Genomic DNA, 21,986 nt, shown 5'->3' with positions numbered 1-21,986 from the left:
GGCAGACACGGAGCGGCCAGCGGGGCGCAGGGACGCCGCGGCGGCGCGGCGGGGCCGCGGGGCTCGGTAAGGCGGGCGCGCGGGAGGGCCGGGGGCGCCGGTGACGTGGGCAGGCCCCGCGGGGAAGGCTGCGGGCGCCTCTCTTTCCTTCTTAGAAAATATTCTTTTTAGAGTGAGGGTTCCGGATCGCATGCTCCCGGAGGAGCCTCTCGGTTGTCCTCCCGCCCCCAGCCCCATCTCCCCGGCTTCCCGGGGCGGACGGCGCTGCGGGCCCACCGCTTCCCGCGCCCGCGCCCCGCGCTCCCCGCGGCCTCCGCGAGCCGGGCGTTCGGACGGCGTTCTGGCCTGCCGCAGCGCTCTCCGCCCCGGGCCCAAGGCGGGCGGCAGCCGCGACTCCCGGGAGCGGCCGAGTGGGGGCTCCAGGGACACCGGCGCTCCCGGAGGAGCCGCGGGAGCGTTTCCCTCCGCTGCCCGCGGGCGACATCGCGGGTCCCGCCCCCAGGTGTGCGTGGGCCCCGCGGGGCCAGAGGTCTCTGCTCCCCTAGGCTCCCGTGGAGCTTCCCCCCTCGTCTTTCCAATTGACTGAAGTTGCCGCTGCATGTTGGACGACGGTTTTTCACCCTCGCTTCCTCGCCACCCCTGTATCTTGGTTTCCCGTTTTGTTGACTTTTATCAAATATTTACGTTAAAGATTTTCTTAAGGAGTACACAGGAAACGGTAGGGAGAGAAAATCAAACTCGGTTTCTTAGCTTTAGTTTGTCTTGGACCTTTTATAGCTTCACCTTCTGTTTGTGAAACTCGAAGATGGAAAGGAGGAGGAGACCCAAGCAGAATGCTTGGGATGCAGTTTAATAGTCATCTTTTAGGAAATAGAATTTAGATAATTATAATTTTGATCCGAATGCAGTTACAATCTGTCTTTAAAATGCTTGGGGCGCTACGTGATGCTACATGGCTAGCTGGCAGCTGGGCCATAGCATTGTTGTCAGCATCTCTTTTATTTTCTATTCTTTCAGAGTTTTATTTGGCACAGATTTAGACCTTTTAAGTCAGTCTGAATGGGAATAACTTTTCTGATACATTGGTTGCTTTTGTAAACATTGTCTATGTTTGTATTTCTATTGGAAGAAGAAAAAGCAAATGGTGCTGGAGTGCGGTGGCTTTAAGAGTCTACACAGTTTGCTAGTTTGAATCAGTAGTTGGATTTGTTGTAGTATTTTTGAATATTTATGGTTGTGACTCAATATATCCTTCCTTATTGGGTACATTGAAGTCTAACTGAGAATCGATATTTGTTCCTTGGACTTGAGTGTGAAGGAAAGAGAAGCTTTAATTACTACTACAACATGACCTCAAAGTTTTTCAAGTACTTATTGGTGTGTTTTCTTTTTAATGGGGCTGTTTGTAAAGATGAGGCATTAGGATGTTGTGATTTACATTTTCAGGAATGTCTGGAGTCGGATTCATTCTTGGAATTGGATATATGGTGATGCTTCATAGAGCAAGTGTCTCTGTGGAAGTGTCAGGTTGGAATTGTGTTTAAGCCAGTTATCTTCGTGCCATGGTCCCTATAGCAGTCCGTGTATAAACCAGCACTTTGGACAGAGACTTGTCTGGACACAGCTAGGGTGGAAGCCCAGTGTACTGTATGATCGTTCACATTGAGGTGGGTGACAGGGTGAAGTAGTGGGGGAGAAAAACACAAGTGGGACAGAGAGGAAATGTTAGTTGGAAGAACCTTCTCCAGTTATGTAACTGTTTTGTTTTCTAGGGAGAGACTAAGAACCAGCAAGACAGGCTCAACTGTCTTTAGAGCCTTTGATGTTGGTTTGAATTCCAGTAGTTATGTTCCTTCTGTGTTCATTTCCCAACCTCCGTATCATTTTCCAGTCACCAAAAGCTTTTCTGAAGTTGGCCTGCGACTCTAATGGCAATACATTCATCTCTACTTCTCTCTCTCTCTGTGCTATATAAACGATGTTTTTATTGTTGCTTGTTCTCTCTTGACTTATTCAAGTGTTTTCCTTCCCAAGCTGACCTGAGTATATTATCTGCACACTATATGTTGATCGTAGACGCATGTAATAAATGTTAAGGACTAGCCATCTGTTTTCTTCATAAGGTGGTGGTAGCAAAAGAATGAAACAAAAAGGAACTTAACATAGTTGAACTTTTAAAGAGTAAGACTAACATTCTTGAGAATTTTTCGAATTTAACCCATGATTGTGAAGTCCAATGTCCATGGAAGTAGTCAAGCGGCAGCAAGAACTTGAAGTTAGGTTGTGGTTGCAGTTCTGCCCCATAGTAGCTGTGTGACAGTGTACCTTCCTTGGACAAGCTATTTACATTTCTGAGCTTGTTTGCATTTTATAAAATAGAGATAAGAAGGCTTGCATTGTCTTTCTTACAGAGTTGTGAAGGATCAGATGATAGAAAGGATATGAAAATGCTCTGTAGAACTATTTTAAAATATGTAAAGTATTCTTGTCATTACGTATAAACTTAGTTACAAACCTGTATTACCTGGCAAATTGGCCTAGCAAACTCTTTTAAATGTTGCAACAGAAATTTAAAAAACATGCAGATAAAGGCTGGGCAGGGTGGCTTACACCTCTAATCAAATACTTTGGCAGGCAGAGGTGGGAGGATCCCTTGAGGCCAGGAGTTTGAGACCAGTCTGGGCAGCATAGAGAGGCCCAGTCTTTACAGAAAATCAAATAAAAACCATTAGCTGCGTGTAGTAGCACACACCTGTAGTCCTGGCTACTCGGGAGGTTGAGATGGAAGGATCGCTTGAGCCCAGGAATTAGGGGTTGCAGTGAGCTATCATTGTGCCACTGCCTTCGAGCCTGGTCAACAGAGTGAGACCCTGTCTCAAAACAACAACAACAAAAACAGATAAGGAATGAGAACGTGTTAGATTTCTTCTAGTTCCAAAATTCTGTGGCTCTGTCTTATTTAGAAAATCCACCGGTAGTACTTGCAATTTTGAACTCCCTGGAATTTTCAATTATTTGGAGACAGATCAAGTTTATTGAGACTGTGAGCTACTGCTGCTGCTGCTTTTTAAAATTTAATAGAGTCAGGGTCATGCTATGTTGCACAGGCTGGCCTCCAAATTCTGGGCTGAAGCGATCTTCCCACGTTGCCCTCCTGAACAGCTGGGACTACTGGCCTGTGCCAAGGCTGGACAAGACTTTGAACTTCTTTGAAGTATCAGTTCACAATACCAAAGGAGGTTACCAGTTAATGATTTGTAAGAACTGTTTAGTAAAAAATATTTTATATTTGTCTGCATTATTTAGGGAAGGGATGGGATGGGCAAACTCTAGCCTGCAGGCCGTATCTGGCCCATGGCTAAGGATGATTTTTATATTTTTAAATGGTTGAAAACAATCAAAAGAAGGATAAAATTTCATGTCATGAGAATGATATAAAACGCAAATGTCAGTGTCCTTCAGTAAAGTTTTATAGGAATACAGTCACTCATTCATTCTTGTGTCTGTGGCCGCTTTGGCAGTGCAGCAGCAGAGTGGAGTACTTTCAGAGCTCGGCCGGCAAAGCCTCAAGTATTTATTATCTGGTTCTTTAAAAGAAAAGTTTTCCAACCCCCGATTTAGGACTTAACTTTTTTTTTTTTTTACTTTAATTAGCATATGTGTTATTTCCTATCATAGCCATTATAAGGTTAAGAATCCTGGAAAGGTACTAATTTTTGTTTTGGAGCCAGATAGACTTGGGTTCACATACCAGCTATGATATTTATAAACATTGATCCTGGACAGACTAATTAATGTCGTGGGACCTCAGAGATTTCTTTTGTGACCAGGGAATATCAGTAGTATCTACCTTGAAAGGTTGTAGTGAGGATTAAATGAAATGGTACATGTTAAGGCGTAACACAATCTCTGACATACAGTAAGCACTCAGTAAGTGATAGATGATGATGATTAGAAACTCTACCCTGAAAGTATGCCTAAAATATTGTATATTACCATCACCTCCAGATTATAGTTATTTTCCTGAGTGGTATGCTGTTTGCTATAGAATTTTCTCCTTTGCTGAAACTTAGTTTAGTTAACAGCTGATAAGCAGAATAACTTGAGAAATTTCCTGTATGCTGTAGTGTATTTTTATTAATCACTTGCTGACTTAAGATAATTAAGAAGGGGTGGAAAGATACTTCTCTTCTATTTTTCATGGATCCTGATTCTTGATAATTTCCTGGTAATGTTCTTATGTTTATAAATTGGATTTAAATACCACTTCTATTTTGGTACTGGTACTGGCTTTTTTTTTTTTTTTTTTTTTTTAGAAAGATGAGTGAGAAAAGTCGGTTTTGATTAGGCCGGGGTTGGATAATTTTCCCCATATGTATATATACTCTAAAGTCTTCCTTATGATTTGCATTAACATCTTTATGACATGCTCCTCAGAGTTGAAATAATAAAAGGTAATTTTTTTTCTAAATGGATCTAGTTTATTATCCAGAGACTTTTATATTATGCTGCTTTTTGAAGTATTTGATTTAAATTATCTTACAATTGAGAAATTTGGTGTGCCTCTCAACTTCAAATGCTGGTTTATTAACATTAATCTCAAACTAAGAGTGAGCAAATAAAAAAGGCCATTGTTCTGAGTGAGTTAAACAAAATAGAATTGGGGTCATTGTGGCTCTTGCAGTTCTACAGACTGTATGGTTTCTTGGCCTTAGCTGATGCTTCAGTGAAGTGAGATGATCCAGAGGAGATACGGGAGGGCACTAATGTTCCCACACTGTCCTCGGTGAAACAGTGAGATGGAGGCAGAAGGGCTCTTCCATAAAACCAGTGAACAGCACCTGGAAAGCTACAGGGTTCTGATTGTAGCACCTCAAAAAAAGTAGACCTAAAGAAGACGAGATGGCAACAGAGTTTCCTCTTAAGGTTAAAAAACAATCCAAACCAGACATTTCCTATCTGGAGAGATGAAGCTTGAGCAGGAATATTCCCCAAGGTAGTAGAGTGTAAGGATTTTATAAAATAGATATTTTCAGTTTTACTGGACAAGGGAGGGCTATTGTATTTAAAGGAGATTGTTTTAGGACAAGTAAGAGGAAGTGAGAAATGGGTGTTTGGTTTAATTTCTCGTGAGAAAAACATGAATCTGAATGTCCAGAATAGAAGTAAAATTCTGGCTTTCAGAAACAGTTTTTTTTTTTTTTTTTTTTGCTTCCGGCTATGTATCTATTTACTATTTTATTTCATATCCTGGATTATAATATACATAATATTGGAGGCTGTGGAGATGGAAAGCATTGAGAGGAAAAGCATGTGTAAATCATTCGTTATAGAAATGTTATGTTCAATTTGTCTCTATTTGAAAAGATAAGCATCATACTCTAGGAGAGAATCTTCTAGAAAATTCTATCAGTTTGCCCTAAAAATAGTAAAATCCTTATTTGGATTTCAGCCTTGTGATGTGAGGCAAGCCATTTGACTGCACTGCTTTTATTCCCTGTGTGTAGCATGGAAACAGTAACTCTTGTTCCTCCTTTCATTGGAGAAATATAGGTGGTTGAAGGACTCTTAAGATAGTAGGATTTTCAGTAGTTGTGCAGAATATATCATGTGAAGTTCAGTAATTACCCAGGATATCAAACAGAGACCAAAAATGTGAAGCAACTTTTAACAGGAAAATGAGTTTTGAACCTGGAGTCAAGAGGACCTGGATATTTGTCTTGGCTCCGTTGTAAACAGCTTGTGACTTTGGACAAGTAATTTCTGTCTCCAAAGGTCCAGTTTCCATTGACCTACCTAAGGAGAATCTGACAGACCTTCCTTCTTATTTTATATTCAGTGGCCCTCCAGATTAAGTAGGAATAGCAATCCTGACACAGTAGGATAAGGGAAACCACATCTCTTTGTATCTGTGAACCGAAAAGTATCCACTGAGTACATCAGTGTATCTCCTGCCATGCTTCAAGCAGTGGAAAATAGATAGGTAAGAAGGTGTCGTTGAGTCTTTGCCCTCAGGAGGTGTTCATTTCATGGGAAGACAAACTATTTTATGAAAAGGAATATTATAAGTAAGCAAGGAGAGAGTGGAATGATCTGGCAGTTTGAGGACTTGCGATGTACTATTGGAGAGGATACTTTGTAGCCTTGTGACCTTGAACATGTAAAATGGGCTTTCTAGACTCCTCCAACTCTGAAATTTGGTCATTCTGTCTTTGATGGAGAAGCAGCAGCTCTGAATCAACCTGTTGGTAGACAACCCAAGTAAGAACTGCTCAATTAAAGCCAGATTTTTACACATATTCTGCGTAATTGATTTAGTAGATGGAAGGAAAGGTTTACTTTAATTAACTAGAAATGCAATCAAGGGATAACCCTTCTTCTGAAAAATCAAGCATGTGAGAAGTGACAAGAGACCAAAGTGACCTTGTTCCTGTGGCAGTAAATATATGCCTGGATCGCATTTCTTCTTGCCTGCAGGTCTTCTATTCCAGCAGTTTTCTTTCCTAAGATACCATTCTCTCTTTACTGAATCCTCTTTCAGTTAGCATCCATGCCTTTTGTTGCTTGCAGCAGTGATAACTAGTTGTCTACCCAATGACATTGTCTGAGGCTTCCTTTTAGTATATAGGATCCTCAGGGTTTATCTGGGCACACGTTGACCCAGCTAGAAACTACATTTCCTAGCTTCTCTTTTATAGTTGGATGTGGACTAAATTCTGGCTAAATGGACGTGGACATAAGTGGTATGTCTGATTTCTGGGTTGTGGCCTTAGAAAGGAAGCTAATCGTTTTCTATTTTCTCTTTATCCCCTTTTGCAGATGAGAGTGTAGGATGTTAACACACTGATGGGGCATATTATTCAACCTGCAAAGGTGAGGGCAACACCTTAGCGGGAGATGAATGAATAAGATGGATTTTTAGATGATCTTGTGGAGCAGAACTGCCTCCTAGCCTTGTACTTCTCATTTATCTTTGGGTGGTTAGGTGAGAGAGGAATAAGGTTTTATCTCTTGAGCTACTGATGCCTTAAATGAATAAATCAGGCCTTTTAAACCACCTCTACCTTGGGATCCCCTTCATTTACATTTATTGCCCTTTTTTTTTTTTGTTTCCTTTTGCAGCAGAAATTTCAAGAGTTGTTTATATTTGCTGTCCCTTCTTCTTCACCACTGATTCTTTAGCCTGATCATTTGAGCTCATCATATGAATTACTCTTCCTGTCAGTGACTTCTTCCTCTACCTCCCCCAAGTCTTTACCATTTCAGTAAGTGGCATCATCAGCCAGCACTTGTGCAGGCCAGAACCCCTGGAATCGTCCTTATCCTTGATTTCTTTTTTTTCTTCCACTCCACTGAAATTGTTTTTAGTCAAGACTGCAGTGACCTGGATCTTGCCAAAGCTAGTGGTCAGTTCAGTGTTTGTATCTTATTTGACCTCTCATCAGCATTTCACAGTGGCCAACTTTACTACTTTTGACTTCTTAGTTGTTGATTCTCATTTTCTATATGCTTTTGCCAGTTTAGCTCTACTTTCCCACTCCTTGAAAATTTGGAATGTCCCTCAGGTGATTTCATCCAATTTTTGGTTTCAAATATCATTTGTATGCCGATGAGGCTCAAATTCTTATTTCTAGTACTGACTTTTTTTCCCCCTTGAGCGCTAGACTCATGTAACTCCATGCCTCTGCTTGGATGTCTAGTGGATACCTCAAAGGCAGCATGAACAAAGGAGGGCTATCAATTACTCTTCCTGTCGGTAACTTCTTCCTCTACCTCCCCCAACTCTTTACCATCTCAGTAAGTGGCGTCATCATCCACCACTTGTGCAGGCCAGAACCCCTAGATTCTTCCTCCTCCTTGATTTCTTTTTTCCTCCTCATCTCATGGTAAGTCTTGTCACCTCCACCTTTATAATGTAAACTGAACCTGACTACATCTCACTTTTTTCACTGGGAAAAACCGCGGCTAAGCTAGTAGGCTTTGTTGTCTGGCAAACTGCCAGCAGACTTCCCTGCTTCGACTCCTGTCCCTGCCCTTACCCTCATTCTTACCATACACAGGAGCCAAAATAATGTTAAACGTTAGTCAGATCATATCATTCTGCTTACTGGCTTTCCAATACACTTAATGCTAAAACAAAAGCTTAACATTTTACCATGGAAATAAACCCTTCATTTCGATCGCTTATGAGGCTCCATATCAGTCTTAACCAGGGAAGATTTTCTCCTCAGGTGATGTCTGGAGGCATTCTTGGTTGTCGCAGATTGGGGTAGGTTGCTACTGGCATCTAGTGGGTAGAGACCAAAGTGGCTGCCAAACATCCAACATCCAATAATGCATAGGACAACCCCCAGCAGCAAAAATTATGTGGTCCAAAATGTTTGTAATGTGTGATATGGCTCCTGGCTGCTTCTCTGATCTCATCTTCTGCTCTCTCTTCTTTTCTTCTTTGTTCACTGGGCTACAGTTTCTTTTTTTTTTTTTTTAAGTAGACTTTATTTTTAGGTTCACAGCAAAACTGAGCTAAAGGTGCAGAGGTTTCCTATATACCCCTTGTCTTTACACATATGCAGCTTCCCCCATTATCAGCATCCCACATCAGAGTCGCGTATTTGTTACAGTTGATGAGCCTACATTGAAACGTCATTATCACCCAAAGTCCATAGGGTGATCCTATCACCCAAAGTCCATAGGTTACATTAGGATTCACTCATTTTTCCCACTTGTTCTGAGAGGAAAAAAAAAAAAAAAAGACTTACTCTTGGTGTTGTACCTTCTATGGATTTGGACAAATTAATAATGACATGTATCCACATCATAGTATCTTATACAGTAGTTTGACTCTGCTGAAAATCCTCTGTGATTTGGCTATTCATCCCTCCCTCTCCCCGACCCCTGTCAACCACCAGCCTTTTTACTGTTTCCATACTTTTGCCTTTTCCAGAATGTCATATAGTTAGAATCATAGAGTATGTAGTCTCTTCAGACTAGCTTCTTTCACTTAGGATAAACATTTAAGTTTCTTCCCTGTCTTTTTGTGGCTTGATTGTTCATTTCTTTTTTAGTGCTGAGTAATATTCCATTGTCTGGATATACTGCAGTTTATTCATTCACCTGCTGAAGGACATCTTAGTTGCTTCCAAGTTTTGGCAGCTATGGATAAAGTTGCTACAGTCATCCATGTGCGGTTTGTTTTTTTTTTAAATAAGTTTTCATCTTGTGTAAATACCTAAGCATGCGATTGCAGGATCATATGTTAAGAATAAGTTTAGTTTTGCAAGAAACTGCAACACTGTCTTCCCAAGCGGATGTGCCATTTTACAACCTCACCAGTAGTGAATGAGAGTTCCTATTGCCCCACACCCTTGTCCACATTTGGTGTTGTCAGTGTTTTAGATTTTGGCCATACTTATGGGTGTGTGGTATATGACATTATTTCTTCCCTTTGAATAAAAGCACGTTCTGTCTTAGGGATTTGTGCTTGCTGTTCCTTTTACTTAAAATGACTTATTTTTAATTTTTTTTAGAGACAGGGTTTTACTCTGTCACCCAGGATGGAGTGATCATAGCTCATTGTAACCTCGAATTCCTGGGCTCAGGTGATCCTCCTAGGGCAGCCTTCCAAGGAGCTAAGACTATAGGTGCGTGCTGCTGTGCCAGGCTAATTTTTGTAAGTTTTGTAGAGACGAAGTCTCTCTATGTTGCCCAGGCTGGTGTCAAACTCCTGGGCTCAAGGGATACACCTGCCTCAGCCTCTCAAAGTGTTGGGATTATAGGCGTGAGTTATGGCGCCTGGCCTTGTACTTCTTTTAAGTCTCAACATGGCTGCCTTCTTCCTCTCTCTGAGAGACCATCATGATTACCTGTATATGTAGCACCCCCACCTCTTTCTTTTATATCATCCCATTTTGTCTTCTTCATATTCATTTATTATTTGCTTATTTGTTTAGTTAATTAATTTATTTTTTGAGACAGGGCCTCATTTTGTCACCCAGGCTGGAGTGCTGTGGCACGATCTCAGCTCACTGAAGCCTCGACGTACTGGGCTCAAGCAGTCCTCCCACCTCAGCCCCCAAGTAGCTGGGATTACAGGTGTGCACCACCATGCCTGGCTAATTTTTGTATTTTTAAATAGAGATGGAGTTTCACTGTGTTGCCCAGGCTGGTCTCGAACTCCTGGACTCAAATGATTCAACTGCCTTGGCCTCCCAAAGCTCTGGGATTATAGGCATGAGCAACTGTGCCCGGCCATGTGTTTAATTTATAACCCCCCTCTCTCTGAGCTACTCAAGGGGTGAGGGCTTTGTCGAGGCTCCTGCTGTATCTCTAGCATTCCTACTTAATAAACATTTGTTGATGATAGAGAGGTGCTAGAGTCACTTTTAGGAATGGAGCAGGGTTTTCAGCAATAATGACAAGTCACAGGATCCAGCTGGTAGCAGTAGAGAAGGTTGTGATTTGCTGGAGGGTGAAAAATCCATTGAGACAAGGCTGCTTTGGTCTTCTATTTAGTAACTAATTTTGAAGAGTGGAGGAATTCACCTTTTTTTTTTTTTTTTTTTTTTTTTTGAGGAGGCAAATGACAAAAGAGCAAGATGACAGGAACTTTTTAAGAAAGAAAGGTTACTTCAGGGTGTGACTTTGGTTTTGCCTGTGTCTCATACCACTAGTCTCTGCATCTAGAGCTGTATCTTCATATTGCCGCTATATAGGCCCCCAGGGAATATGCCATCTGCCTTTCTCTAATATCAGAATTCCTTCCACATTATCCTTGGGAGGTAATTACTTATCCTGTGCTTCTTTATTTTTACTGTCTGAAAACTTAGTTATTCACATGACCTACTAACTTTTTAAAAAGAGTTCTTATTGTTAGGAAATGTATCTCATTCTATGAAATTGGAACATTACTGCATGCATTTCTGACTCCACACAGATCTGCTTTATTTTTCACGTGATAGCTCTTTAGCTGTCTGTGAAAAATGGCTGGTTCTTTTATCTTCCCACCAGTCTTTTCTCTTTCTAGGCTCAATGTATTCATTTTCTTCAACTATTCCTCATACGACAAGGTTTTTAGATTATTTTTCAGGCCCATCCCTAACATTTTTGGGACTTGGGGCAAGGATACAAATTACAGATCTGCTATGGTTTGGATATTTGACCCCTCCAAACCTCATGTTGAAATTTGATCCCCAACATTGGAGGTGGGGCCTAATAGGAGGTATTTGGGTCATGAGAGTGGAGCCTTCATGTCTACATTAATGCCTTCCGTGGGTGGGGGGTGAGTGAGTGAGCTGTCCCTCTGTTAGTTCCCCACAGAGAGCTGGTTGTGGAAAAGAGCCTGGTACCTCCCTCCACTTGCATCCTCTCTCACCATGTGATCTCGGCACATGATGGCTCCCCTTTGCCTTCTGCCATGAGTAGAAGCAGCCTGAAGCTTTCACCAGATGCCTGACCTTCCAGCCAGCAGAATTGTGCACCAAATAAACCTTCTTTATAAATTACCCAATTTCAGGTGTTCCTTTATAGCAGTACTAAATGGACTAAGACGAGGTTCATATTATCTATCAAGTTATGAATCAAGTTAACTGATAAATAGAAAATGTTCCATTGCCGATTTTATCAAATAAAACTTCATAGTAACCTAGATCAGAGTCAAACAGAGAATTCAGATTCCTCTGAGTTTGTTTTTTTTTGTTTTGTTTTTGAGACGGGGTCTCAAAACATATGTCTATACAAGTTATCAATCAAGTTAACTGATAAATAGAAAATGTTCCATTTGCCGACTTTATGAAATAAAACTTTATAATAATCTAGATCAGAGTCAAACAGAGAATTCAGATTCGTCTGAGTTTGTTTTTTTGTTTTGTTTTTGAGACAGAATCTTGCTTTGTTGCCCAGGCTGGAGCGGAGTCCAGTGGCATGATCTTGACTTACTGAAACCTCCGCCTCCCAGGTTCAAGTGATTTTCCTGCCTCAACCTCCTGAGTAGCTGAGGGACCACAGGTATGTGCCATCACGCCCTGCTAATTTTTACATTTTTATTAGAGAGACGGGGTTTCACCATATTGGACAGGCTGGTCTTGAACTCCTGATCTCAAGTCATCCACCCTCCTTGGCCTCCCAACTCTGAGTTTGTTTTTAGAACAGCTGAAGTGCAGAGAGCCAGCCTCTGACCTGAGGTCTTCTTCTCTTCCCCAGGCTCCTTGAACTATGAAGTTTGCATGTGCATGTCTGTGGAACTCCAGCCTTTACACCCTTCAAACAGCAGCTCTTTGACCATTCTTTGGCCTAGGGTTGTAAATACTATTGGTTGGGTCATCTGTCCTTAGGAGAACTGACTCAGGGAAGAGGCCTGAGCAGACCCTGGAAGAGGTGGGAAATTTTGGGGTCCCGGTCAAGATGAGGGCTGGGGCACATAGGCTGCAGATGGGCACATCCTTTAGGCCCTTAGCACAACTGGCCTCATGGTCAGGGGTATGGTTAGAGGAAGGCCAGTGCAAGGCCCTCTAAAGCTTGAGGCCTAGGATGGGTGCCATTGCTTAGGTCTAAGCAGTACTGTTCTATGCAAGTAAAACTCTGGTTTTGGTCCTATTGCTAGAGTTGGTTATTGTGGAAAATGGTACAGTCTCTCTTACGGTGCCTCAAATTAGATATGATATTTTAGTTAGAGCTTCCTAACCAGTGTGCCAGCAGTTCTCTGAATGTGTTACAGATGGGCCAGAAATATTGATTCCCTTAGTTCTCAGGATTGTCAGGGGCGGAGTGGCAAGAGCTTCTAGGCTGATCGCTTTTCCAGCAGAATGACCTATTTACCCCAGGGTGCCTGTACCAGTGCTATTATGCTACCAGTATCAGGTATTTTATGCACAGCTTTAGGAGCATATATATATATTTTTTAATGAACATTATCACTTGGTCCACCTGAAAGTGTAAGGGGTGTCACAGTAGGTTTTGTGCCCTTCTTATTAGTAAGGAAATAGATCCAGGTTAAGTCACTTATCTAGTGACATTTTCTTAAGTAGGCCAGTTGAAACTAGGACTCCGTTTTTATGACTTATTTTGGTATTTCTCTCTACTAACCCAAATTGTGTTCCGTGTACCTTTTTTTGGGATAACTTGTCACTCTTGTTCATCTAGGGCTTGTAGGGAATTACATTTTTTAGAGCTTTCTCTCCCAAATTTGGTTACATTGTTTTCCTTTTATTGTTATTTTTTAATCTAAATATTCAATTTTATGTTTAATCCCTACTAAATAGAATTATTTTTATGAGATTCAACCAATTGATGCAGCATCTTGAAACTGGATTTTATGTGTTACTCATTTTTTATAGCTCTCTTCTTTAGATTAGTATTATATTTAGTTACTACAGTAATGTTTGTATGAAATGGTCACCTCAAACTCATTTATATAAGGTTAGCTTACATAAGGCAGGAAAGTATGCAGTACATTTTAGAAATATTCCTGTTGTAAAACGGTTCAAGTTCTGGTGCTTAAATGTAAATTCACTTGTTTTTTTATCTAATGCCTACTTTGTACTGATCTTCAGGAGTGTTATTTTATTGAAACCTCCCAATAACGCTAGTAGTATTACTATCATAGAAGGGAACTGGGCCTCAGAAAAGTGTGGTCGCTTGATCAGGTTTACTCAGCTACGTGGGGGATTGATTCATACTTTAAATCCAGGTCTTTTTGCCCTTCAAGTGCCTGTGTTTTCCTCAGTACTACTTTCTAAATAATGTGAAGTGATTTTTGAACACTTAACTTGGGCTGGGAAGGGGATGTTTTCCAGATTTATATTCTTAACATTTAGAGTAACAAATTCTCTGCTATTACTCCTGTACAGGACAACCTCTCTCTCTTCTCTCCCAACAAAGAATTAGCATCTGGTCAAGAATGTCAGTAGCGCCAAGGTTGAGAAACCCTGCTGTAAGAGTTCTGAGTAGTCAAGATTTTACTTTGAGTGCATTTGTGTTTGCAGTTTTAGCTCTTTACCGTGATGATAGGTACTAGAATGCATGAGAGACGTGAACTACTTGTGCCTCCATGGTTTATATTCTTAATTTGTCCACTTCCCTCCCAGTTTGGGAACAGGTTGACAGTGAGGGTAGAGCAAGATGTTTATCCATTTCTATTCTGTGTTGTTTCTAGAGAATCAGGGATTTGATGTGAGAGGCTTTCTGAATGGTGAAGGTTAGGCTTTTTAGGTTTTCATGCTGATTTTTATGATGACTTTCAATAGGAAAAGGTTGTGAGACATGGGCAGTTAAGCTGGCTTTCATGTACTGGCTTGCTAACCCACCTACTCTTATGAAGAGTTGTGTTGATTGGTTAGAGCACAGATTTGAAGGAATGGATGCTCAGTATTCTCATACAGGTTCTTTGTGTTTTTGCCTGTTTTTGAGTTCCAAGGCTTGATCAGAACCTCATTATAGCAGTTCTCCCAATTTCTTTTCAATACCTTCCCAGACCTGATTTTATGTCCCTTTGATCTAGATTACCATGCCCACCTCCTTAAACTTGTTTCAGTGAGTCATTCTAAACTATCAAGAACCATCAAAAGTTCTCTGTCTCCTACTGTTTTATTCAACTCTCTTGCTTGAGCTTCAAGGAGAGGCTTTTTAGAATCCTTCTTAACTCAGGATTCTGTTTCACCAAATGATAAACATCTGTCCTATTAATATTACCAACAGCTACTGTTATTGCTAACTGTTTAATTATTATGGATATGTTATGAACTCTTCTAAGTCCCTTACATGTATTATCTGATTTAATCACCACAAGTGCCCCCATGAGGTAGTTATAGTAGTATTTTTATTGCAGTAAAATAGACATAAAATAAAATTTGCTATCTTAGCCATTTTTTAGGTGTACAGTTTAGTAGTGTGAATATATTCACATTATTGTGCAATAGATCTCCAGAATGTTTTCATTTTGCGAAACTAAAACTCTATGACTGTAAAACAACTTGCCATTTTCCCCTCCTCCCAGGCCCAGTGACCACCATTCTACTTTCTGTTTCCATGATTTTGGCTACTTTAGATACCCCATATACATGGGATTATACTGTACAATATTTGTCTTTATGTGACTGGCTTATTTCACTTAGCATAATGTCCTCAAAGTTCATCTATGTTGTAGCATGTGGAAGGATTTCCTTCCTTTTTAAGGGTGAATACTATTCCATTGTGTGTCCATACCACATATTGCTTATCCATTAATTGTCAGTGGATGCTTGAGTTGCTTCCACCTCTTGACTATTTTGAATAGTGCTGCTATGAACACGAGTATGCAAATACCTCTTTGAGTTCCTGTTTTCAGTTTTTTGGAGTATACATCCAGAAGTGCAATTGCTGGATCACATGGTAATTATATTTTTAAACTTTTTGAGAAACAGCCATACCCTTTTTCCATTGCAGCTGTACCATTTTACATTCTCATCAAGAGTGCTCAAAGGTTCCAGTTTCTTCACATCCTTGGCCACACTTGTTTTCTTTTCTTTTTTCGCCTTTCCTTTCCTTTCCTCTTTCCTCTTTCTCTTTCTGTCTCTTTCTTTCTTTTCTTCCTCCTCCTCCTTCCTTCTTCCTTCTTTCTTCTCCCCCTCTACCACCTCCCCGTTTTCCACCTCCTTCTCCTCCTCCTCCTCCTCCTTTTTTTTTGCCAGTAGCCATTTTAATGGGTGAGGTAATATCTTATCATGATTTGGTTTGCCTTTCTCTAACGATAGTGATGGTGAGCATTTTTTCGTATGCTTGTTGGCCATTTGTATGTCATCATTGAAGAAATGTGTGTTCAAGGCCTTTGCTCATTTTAAAATAGTTTTTTTGTTGTTCAGTTGTAGGAGTTCTTTACATATTTTAGATATCAATCCTTTAACAGGTATAAAATTTCAAATATTTACTCCCATTCTGTGGATTGCCTTTTCATTCTGTTGATAGTGTCCTTTGATATACAAACATTTTAATATTAATGTTGTCTAGTTTATTTTTCTTCTTATTGCCTGTGCTTTTGGTGTCATGTCCAAAAAAATTATTGCCAAATCCAGTGTTATGACATTTCCCTCCTATGTTTTCTTCTAAGACTTCCATAGCTCTTATGTTTAGATCATTGATCCATTTTGAGTTAATTTTTGCATATGATATAAGGTAAGACTCTAATTTCATTTTTTGTGTGTGAATATCCAGGTTTCTCAGAACCATTTGTTGAAGACTGTCCTTTCCCAGTTAAATGGTCTTGACACTCCCGTAGAAACTCATTTGACTATATATACTAGTACTCATACTAACTTTATAGAGGAGGTGATTGACATTGAGGTGTGGCTGATAGACAATATTAACATATTTTTAAAAAGAATTCGTTAACCCTGAAGTAATTTATATTTGGTACAGTAAAATAAAATGAAGGTTTTTAGGGTTGTGAGGTTTTTTTTTTGGTATATTGCAGTCTTCTCCCAGGATTTTTGTAGTTTTGCCAGACCTTATAAAAATGACTTTGAAATGGTTTTAAAATAGTAGTTTTGGGCTGGGCCTGGTGGCTCACGTCTGTAATCCCAGCACTTTGGGAGGCCAAGGCAGGCAGATCACCGGAGGTCAGGAGTTTGAGACCAGCTTGGCCGACATGTGAAACCCCCTGGTGAAACCCTGTTTACTAAGAAAAATACAAAAATTAGCCGGGTGTGGTGGCATACACCTGTAATCCCAGCTACTGGGGAGGCCGAGACACAAGAATCGCTTGAACCCAGAAGGTGGAGGCTGCAGTGAGCCAAGATTGCGCCACTGCACTATATAGTCTGAGCAACAGACAAGGACTCCATCTCAAAAAAAAAAAAGTAGCTTTTGCCATATTTTACAGCTGTTTATTTGTAAGGTGGGTTAAATGAATATATCAACATTAATTCAGTAGATATTTACTACCTATTAGAAGTGGTTTTGTAGGGAATAAAAATTAGGGGCTTCCTTTATGCCATTTATATTGTTAGGAATTAAAAAAACATGAGAGACAGAATGATTCGAAGATAATACAAACTTTTTTTTTGGAGCATGAAGGAGAATTAAAAGTTTGCAAGTTCTATTTTAATTCTATTTTATTAGTCTGGCATGCCAGATTTATTCTTTCATAAGTAAATATTGTTCGTGAACATTTTGTCAGGTTTCCGTATTTTCTCTTAATTTGTGTGTTTTAAAAGGCAGACATTATTTCCCTGTGTATATAAAACTCCATCTTCATGTGTCATTTGGTGTTATGGTAATCGCTAAACATAAACATCTCTAAGTTTAGCTGTAAAAATCATCAGAACTTGAAGATTTTTTTCTTGTTACAGCAACAAAGGGATTTCTATATACTGTTGCATTTTATTGCCAAATAAGATTCTAATGTTTTGGTTTCCTTTTTTAACAGTTGCACCATTAATATGGGGATCATTTACTGAGATGTTTAAGTCAGAATTACCTTTGATTAACAGAACAAATTGCCTTTTCAGCTCTTTGCTCCCAATAAGAAGTTTTCGTCCATTTATTTACTTAAGAGTATTTCCTGAAAACTCTCTGGTGAATTCCTCAGCACCAAGTTGTTTAACATAGGAGAGAGGTGGAAACAAAAAATGCTTGGTTTTTACTGGCTTTCTTTTAGCATTTCTGTCTAGTTGAAATGGGGGCCAGGCTTGCACACATAGACAACTGAATTAATGTAACCGGACCTATTCCATCTAGGCTGACCTCTTGAAAGATAGGAAGGGAAGTCTAAAACAGGAGAAAAGTTTTAGAAATCCTTTGGATTAGGCTTACCCAGATTAGTGGTATGTAAAATATTATGATATTCTTAGTGTTTCGGGATTATGGATTTTAGTAACAGCAGAAAAAAATAAATTCTTGTTTAAATGAATCTATAATGGCACCAGTGGTTTGGAAACATTTCTGAGTTACTGGATTTTATGCGAAAAAATCTGGAATAACTTTTCCTTTTTTCCTTTACACCCTTTTTCTTTTAACCTAATCCGAGCCACTTTATACTCTATTTCAACAATATTTCTGAATTCCCATGCTCTTTTGTTTCCTTTTTGCTGCTTTCAGCTGTGTTTCTCTCCACTCTGAGCTCATTAAAGTTAAAAAAAAATAGGAGATTGGACCCATTTTTTTTTTCTGAGGAGTGTGGTGTTTAGCACCCTGTGGTGGCTCAGGATATTTTAAGTAGTATTTTCAGCTTTCTAGAAGTGTTTGCCTTATTTAGAAATAGTTATGGAAAGTTTTCTGTTTGGAGGAAACTGTTTCTTATCTTTGTTCTGGCAAAGTTCTTTCATCCTTTCAGCATCATGATTCAGTTGGTTTGTGTTCATGTAGGAGTGTGCAGCCTAGCTGCTAAAAAAGTTATTTCAGAGATGCTTATGTAACCCTTTTTAGATTAATTATTGGCTAATATTTTTGAGAGTAATTATTTTTTGATTACTCAGCTATAGTATATTTTATTGTGCTAAGAGAGATTTTGGAGGTTGCTTTTAGCGCATGAAAGTAGGAATTTATTTTTAAAATGGATGCTTTAAGGTAGACAGCTTAAACAGTTAAATGTTTGATTTTTACGTTTAAAGAGTTATTAAAGTATATAAATAAAGGCAGTATTGTATTTTGCATGATCATACTAAGGCGTTTAGTAGTTACAGAATGAGGAGCTTATTTTTTAAGACTTTTTTCTATTTGAAAATAAATGTCACAACTGAGATTTCTTATTTAAATATATTTATTATCACATTTTAAGAAAGAAGTTTTAGTTTATAACTCTGTATGAAAGCCCATAATAAATTTATTCACTTTTTATCTTTCATGATTTAAGATAGAGACAAGGGTGAGAAAAACCCTGAAGAATAGTCAACAAAAGCTTTCAAAACAATGTTATAAGAGGTATGATAATTATGATAAGAAATCATAAGACCATTGCCGCCAGTGATGTTATTTGTGTTTGACTAGAATTATCAGTTTTTTATGCCCAGGTAAACAAATTATTTTATTTCACAAAAGAGATATAATAATTTATGGTTGAAATGTAAATGAAATACTATGGCTCTTCAGTTGTGTAATGCTCATGCTGGTCTCAGATGTAAAAGTTCAATCAGTGAGTTGTTGCAGCCCATTTCATTGAAGGAATGGAGACAAAAGTTTGTTTGTAACTACCATGGAACTGAGCACAAAGATGCCAGTGACCTTTGAACTTCTGTGGCTGTGCATCTGAACAAGGGATTGTTTGAGAATGGGAAAAGCTGCCAGTAGACTTGGGATATGCTTTCTCCTTGTTTTCTACAGAATTGTTGAATGACCCTACTCCAGAAAAACAAAAAAACAAAAAACAAAACAAAAAGCTTAATTGGAAGAAATCCTTACTGGTCTCAGAAGAATCTCATGTCTGCATAGCAAAATCTAATTAGATATTCATATCCCAAAGTGATAGTCATTAAAAATACTGTCTCCACTTACAAAAATGGCAACGTTAATTACTGCCATTTTATGCACTGACAAGGCTGGTAGGTGCTTGTGGTTTCTTCCTCTGCAGTTCTTATTATGTTCTTATTAAAAGCTATCTTCCAGTTCTATGGTTGGAAAATCCTTCTGTATCTGGGTCACACTAATGCCTTAGCTTTTTTTTTTTACATTGCTTAAATATTGGGCATTATTCCGAGAGTGAAACCTTTAAGTATTTGTCGAATGAGTGAAGTAATAAATGTACAGGAAAAGTATTTTTTTGTGTGTGTGTGAGAGAGGAGTAATGGCATTTGCAGTACTCTTTTTTTTTTCTCCCAAAGTGCTTAATAAAAAACTAGTAACATCTCTCAGTATGAAAATACCATAAATACAGTATCTCTTTTGCAGCCATTGTATATAGTTCTCTTATTTGCACTAGCCAGTGTTCAAACTGGGCCCAAACATGACTTTATTTCAATTTTGTTGTCTTTAGAAAGAGCTGAGTAATGAATACTAATCTTTCCATTTTGGAGAAAAAGCTGGTTCTAGTTTATATTGTTGCACATCTTGTCTTACACATGCTTAATAAATTATGAAGATGTTTATATTTGAAGTTAATGTACCAATTTGCCATTACATAGTGGATGTGCTTTGAAGTGGTTCCTTTTTCCCATCAGTAATGCATTTGTGTGTATTATTTCATATACTTTTAGGTAGTTCTCTTTATGACTAGTGGCTAGCACCATAATTTAGCTCATAGGTTATGACAGAGTGCAGAAATCTGTCATCATATTGCTTAACTGGAGTCATTGGGATTGAGTTTATGATTTCATTGGTTGTATTGTCTTGGTACCTGATGGGGTAAGATGGGAAAAATTAGTATAGTAGTTATAATAAGAAAAGTGGTTGACTTTTTATTAACTTTCCTGAATATGTTGATGTATATGTTAAAATACTGATTTATCAAAAGTTTAAAATATTGGGAGGCCGAGGAGGGCAGATCACGAGGTCAGGAGATCGAGACCACGGTGAAACCCTGTCTCTACTAAAAATACAAAAAATTAGCCGGGCGTGGTGGCGGGCGCCTGTAGTCCCAGCTACTCGGGAGTCTGAGGCAGGAGAATGGCTGGAACCCGGGAGGCAGAGCTTGCAGTGAGCCGAGATCGCGCCACTGCACTCCAGCCTGGGCTACAGAGCGAAACTCCGTCTCAAAATACATAAATAAATAAATAAATAAATAAATAAATAGTTTAAAATAAAATCTGAACTGGTTGATTGCTGGAGAATTTGTTCATCATAGTCCTGTGAAAAATTATTTAGGAAGTTTAGCTTTGAGTCTCGATTTATCAGCTACTCTTAAGAAATACAATAATTTACTGCCAGAAGTTCTTTAAGCTCTTTTTATGCATCTGTCTTAAATGCCTAAGACAACTAGGGCCTCCAGGAGTGGATTATCTGGGAGGCTAGTTCCTCAGTGGAGGCAGAGATTTGGGGTGAAGGGGACTGTGGCTGTGAAGGAGAAAGTTTGGCTGTAGGGAAAATGGTGGATAGAGTGGGAGCTTGGAGCTGGAAGAAGTTAAAAAGGGGGCCGTGGCAGGCACATATTGCTGCAGATAGCAGGCTGCCTTTCAGATCCCAGTCTAAAGGAAACAAGAGAAGGAATCAGAACACCAGGGTCTGCAGCCGTCAGATCGCCTTACCTGATGGAGGAGACAATCTTTTTTTTTTATTTTTTTATTATACTTTAGGTTTTAGGGTACATGTGCACAATGTGCAGGTTTGTTACATATGTATCCATGTGCCATGTTGATTTCCTGCACCCATTAGCTCGTCATTTAGCATTAGGTATATCTCCTAATGCTGTCCCCGCCCGCCCCCCCCCCCACCCCACAACAGTACCCGGAATGTGATGTTCCCCTTCCTGTGTCCATGAGTTCTCATTGTTCAATTCCCACCTATGAGTGAGAACATGCGGTGTTTGGTTTTTTGTCCTTGCGATAGTTTACTGAGAATGATGTTTTCCAGTTTCATCCATGTCCCTACAAAGGACACGAACTCATCATTTTTTATGGCTGCATAGTATTCCATGGTGTATATGTGCCACATTTTCTTAATCCAGTCTATCGTTGTTGGACATTTGGGTTGGTTCCAAGTCTTTGCTATTGTGAATAGTGCCGTAATAAACATACGTGTGCATGTGTCTTTATAGCAGCATGATTTATACTCCTGTGGGTATATACCCAGTAATGGGATGGCTGGGTCAAATGGTATTTCTAGTTCTAGATCCCTGAGGAATCGCCACACTGAGTTCCACAATGGTTGAACTAGTTTACAGTCCCACCAACAGTGTAAAAGTGTTCCTATTTCTCCACATCCTCTCCAGCACCTGTTGTTTCCTGATTTTTTAATGATGGCCATTCTAACTGGTGTGAGATGGTATCTCACTGTGGTTTTGATTTGCATTTCTCTGATGGCCAGTGATGATGAGCATTTCTTCATGTGTTTTCTGGCCGCATAAATGTCTTCTTTTGAGAAGTGTCTGT

The 21,986-nt window shown here is 39.5% G+C and overlaps 1 protein-coding gene across 3 annotated transcripts in view; it reads left to right on the top strand.

Annotated features, from left to right (window-relative positions):
- Nucleotides 1-9: 9 nt before the first annotated feature.
- ARHGAP32 (Rho GTPase activating protein 32) overlaps nucleotides 10-21,986 on the top strand; it is a 309,513-nt gene continuing 287,536 nt past the window's right edge. For 2 of the 3 annotated variants that reach the window (XM_032167877.3, XM_058447061.1), the window contains exon 1: nucleotides 11,624-12,003. The gene's annotated coding sequence lies outside the window, so the exon portion shown is untranslated. Of the gene's footprint in view, nucleotides 67-11,623; nucleotides 12,004-21,986 lie in introns of those variants that run through there. The other variant, XM_032167875.3, reaches the window with a different exon arrangement.

This window comes from Hylobates moloch, unplaced genomic scaffold, assembly GCF_009828535.3.
Source record: "Hylobates moloch isolate HMO894 unplaced genomic scaffold, HMol_V3 SCAFFOLD_11, whole genome shotgun sequence".
In the NCBI taxonomy this organism is placed as follows: Eukaryota; Metazoa; Chordata; class Mammalia; order Primates; family Hylobatidae; genus Hylobates; species Hylobates moloch.
Note: the sequence above shows the minus strand (reverse complement) of the source record. Positions and strands in the feature narration are given on the sequence as shown.